Genomic DNA, 4,923 nt, shown 5'->3' on the forward strand with positions numbered 1-4,923 from the left:
TCTAATGAACTTAAACAAAAAATTTTGCCTTTGAGCAATTCACTATGCTGTTGAATATTAATCCTCTCAAAAAAATGTTTGAAGAAATTTTCTTTTTATTTATGAAATCTGAAATGAAAAAAATTGACCACCCAATTTTTTTTTTCACATTCCCCTTTCCCTTATTTCAAAACTGATCTCAATTCAAATTTCTAATGAAGTTTGCAAAAATAACTACTCATTTAAATACATCATAAAATATTAAAATGTAAAAAAAGTGCTTGTTATTACTGAATGGTAAAGATTGTTTTAATCTATCAGTTGGTAGTAAAAGTGAATATACATTGTATATTGTATAAAACAATGATTTAAGTTGATTCAACTACTATTCTGGACAAAGAAAGATAACTCCAATTGAAATCCAATTGGAATTTCTTGCTATTGCACAATATTGTGCAATTAGATATTTCTTGCTATTGTGCAATACTGTGCAATTGAAAATATTTGCTATTGCACAATACTGTGCAATTGAAGATTTCTTGCTATTGCACAATACTGTGCAATTGAAGATTTCTTGCTATTGCTGAATACTGTGCAATTGAAAATTTCTTGCTATTGCACAATACTTAATATAATAATTTTGGATCCTGATTTGGACCAACTTGAAAACTGGGCCATAATCAAAAATCTAAGTACATGTTTAGATTCAGCATATCAAAGAGGCCCAAGAATTCAATTTTTGTTAAAATCAAACTTAGTTTAATTTTGGACACTTTGGACTTTAATGTAGACCAATTTTAAAACGGGACTAACAATTAAGAATCTACATACACAGTTAGATTTGGCATATCAAAGAACCCCAATTATTCAATTTTTGATGAAATCAAACAAAGTTTAATTTTGGACCCTGATTTGGACCAACTTCAAAACTGGGCCAATAATAAAAAATCTAAGTACATTTTTAGATTCAGCATATCAAAGAACCCCAAGGATTCAATTTTTGTTAAAATCAAACTAAGTTTAATTTTGGACCCTTTGGACCTTAATGTAGACCAATTTGAAAACGGGACCAAAAATTAAGAATCTACATACACAGTTAGATTCGGCATATCAAAGAACCCCAATTATTCAATTTTTGATGAAATCAAACAAAGTTTAATTTTGGACCCTTTGGGCCCTTTATTCCTAAACTGTTGGGACCAAAACTCCCAAAATCAATACCAACCTTCCTTTTATGGTCATAAACCTTGTGTTTAAATTTCATACATTTCTATTTACTTATACTAAAGTTATGGTGCGAAAACCAAGAAAAATGCTTATTTTGGTCCCTTTTTGGCCCCTAATTCCTAAACTGTTGGAACCTCAACTCCCAAAATCAATACCAACCTTCCTTTTGTGGTCATAAACATTGTGTTTAAATTTCATTGATTTCTATTTACTTAAACTAAAGTTATTGTGCGAAAACCAAGAATAATGCTTATTTGGGCCCTTTTTTAGCCCCTAATTCCTAAACTGTTGGAACCAAAACTCCCAAAATCAATCCCAACCTTTCTTTTGTGGTCATAAACTTTGTGTCAAAATTTCATAGATTTCTATTAACTTAAACTAAAGTTATAGTGCGAAAACCAAGAAAATGCTTATTTGGACCCTTTTTGGCCCCTTATTCCTAAAATGTTGGGACCAAAACTCCCAAAATCAATCCCAACCTTCCTTTTGTGGTCTTAGATTTCATAGATTTCTATTCAGTTTTACTAAAGTTAGAGTGCGAAAACTAAAAGTATTCGGACGACGACGACGTCGACCATACGACGACGACGACGCAGACGACGACGCCAACGTGATAGCAATATACGATGAAATATTTTTCAAATTTTGCGGTCGTATAAAAAGAAAAAGACGAAAAACATTCCAGTACACAAGACACAACACAGAAAACCAAAGACAAAGCAACACGAACCCCACCAAAAACTGGGGTGATCTCAGGTGCTCCGAAAGGATAAGCAGATCCTGCTCCACATGTGGCACCTGTCATGTTGCTCAAGTCAGTGGAGATGAATGATATTTTCATTTCAATGAATGTTGTAGCATAGTTGTCAAATATCATTGTATTCGCTTCAGTAATGTTTTGAAAATGTCTGTTCTCACAACATAAACAAATTATTACCATGAAGATTTAAAACAATCTTGTTTCTAAAGTGCAAATTGAATTCTTCGGGTCAAACACCGAAGGACAACACTGACCATAATGCACTTTGGAATAGATGACGACAACGAAATTTAAGTATTCAATAGACTTTTTGTGTTGCTTAACTTCCAGTGGCAAATATTTCACGAACATTAGGAACGACTAAAGATGATCAAAGACTTAATTAAACTTTATTTTAAACTCTAGAGAGGGTCAGTTATTTTCTATCTTAGATATATTATGTCATAATATTGAACATAACATTTTTGTAAGATAAGTAAATCAATCCAACAAAGTTATATATATGATGTCTTTACTTTTACCTTATCTTGTTCAATATTCATCATATTTTAATATACTTCAAATTATTGCCTTGAAAAAGTTAACACGTAAAATAAGACAGAACTTTTAAGTCAATGATACCATATGAGTGACTTTTGCCAACTGGCCCTTTATCAAGTTCAAGCTTTCAAAAAATTATAGCATTTTAAAATCTCTCTCAGAGTGCCAGTCTTGTGCAAAGCAGGATTAATATTCATATTACATTAACATGTAATTACCTTGAATATGCATTTAATTTGCAACTGGGCATTAAGAAGTCATCCATCATCATTGTTTAAAGAAATGCAGTACTCCTGACAATTTAACCTGCTCAACATTCACCAAAATAAGAACCATTTGGCTAATTATTTTGACCCATTACCAAACAAAAGCAAAACAAATAGTCCTTCTGATGAGTGGTGACCCTATTACCAAATCAAGTTTTCCTGACCAGAGAATTCATCATTTATTATATCCACAACAAGAATGTGTCCATAATACACAGATACCCCAATCACACTATCATTTTCGTGAAATTGGGTTCAAAACTCTTAACTCAGCATTAAAATTAGAAAGATCATATCATAGGGGAAATGTGTACTAAGTTTCGAGTTGATAGGACTTTGTCAAAAACTATCTTGACCAAAAACTTTAACCTGAAACCAGACAAATGGACAGAATAACGGATCAAAGGAACACACACAGACCTAAAAAATTTTTATGTCAAATTAAAATGGGGCATAAAAACTACTCTCTTGTGGTGGGCAACAACACCATCAACTATCATTGGTATCCTTCAAAGCATTCAGAAGTTCTGAGTTAGACTATGGAATCATATAATTGGTATCCTTCAAGGCATTTAGAAGTTCTGAGTTAGACTATGGAATCATATAATTGGTATTATCTCATCAACTATCATTGGTATCCTTCAAGGCATTCAGAAGTTCTGAGTTAGACTATGGAATCATATAATTAGTATTATCTCATCAACTATCATTGGTATCCTTCAAGGCATTTAGAAGTTCTGAGTTAGACTATGGAATCATATAATTGGTATTATCTCATCAACTATCATTGGTATCCTTCAAGGCATTTAGAAGTTCTGAGTTAGACTATGGAATCATATAGTTGGTATTATCTCATCAACTATCATTGGTATCCTTCAAGGCATTTAGAAGTTCTGAGTTAGACTATGGAATCATATAATTGGTATCCTTCAAGGCATTCAGAAGTTCTGAGTTAGACTATGGAATCATATAATTGGTATCCTTCAAGGCATTTAGAAGTTCTGAGTTAGACTATGGAATCATATAATTGGTATCCTTCAAGGCATTTAGAAGTTCTGAGTTAGACTATGGAATCATATAATTGGTATCCTTCAAGGCATTTAGAAGTTCTGAGTTAGACTATGGAATCATATAATTGGTATCCTTCAAGGCATTTAGAAGTTCTGAGTTAGACTATGGAATCATATAATTGGTATCCTTCAAGGCATTTAGAAGTTCTGAGTTAGACTATGGAATCATATAATTGGTATCCTTCAAGGCATTTAGAAGTTCTGAGTTAGACTATGGAATCATATAATTGGTATCCTTCAAGGCATTTAGAAGTTCTGAGTTAGACTATGGAATCATCAACTATCATTGGTATCCTTCAAGGCATTTAGAAGTTCTGAATTAGACTATGGAATCATATAATTGGTATTATTCTCATGGTTAGACACATTTTTTAAAATGTGAAACTGTGATTATGACCTTGTAGAAGAACATGCCATTCTTATTGGTGACAACCTCTAGTTGTAGTCAACATAATAACCAAGTTTCAAATGGATCCTACTTTTCATTACAAAGTTCTAAGTTTGATGCTACTATATTTAGTGTTAAGAAAATTTGACAGCCAGTTATTGTAATTGTGGGATAATTATGATTAAAAAAGTGAAATTAATTGTTGCCATTTCAGGAAATATTGCATACAAAAGAATACCATCAAAATCTAAAGGCAAATGTTTGTTTGAGAAGCATATCCTGTTGCAATTATTAAATTATTTTGAAATCCCAGTAATCATACTTGTGATTAATACTTGTGATCAATAAAATATTTCAAGAAACCCCAACAAAAAGTAGAAATTCAAAATTTTCTGCCATTTTCCCATACTTGACAAACATTTTTTTTAGCCCTGGTTTTCATGATATGATGAGAACACTATTATCAACACCTTGAAAGCCTTTAAAAAGTTTAAGACAGGACCAAACTTGCACAGATAACTTGCAAATGAAGAGATTCAGAATTACCAACACAAACTTTGTTGTTGAGGAATAATTATTATCTGAATACCTCTTTGTACAAAGCTTGTACAGCACATGATAAAAGACATATTATTCCAAAGCAAAGTCATTAATTATCAATTGATCATTATAGCATATCATTCAACAAACACA

This window comes from Mytilus edulis, chromosome 9 (assembly GCF_963676685.1).
Source record: "Mytilus edulis chromosome 9, xbMytEdul2.2, whole genome shotgun sequence".
In the NCBI taxonomy this organism is placed as follows: Eukaryota; Metazoa; Mollusca; class Bivalvia; order Mytilida; family Mytilidae; genus Mytilus; species Mytilus edulis.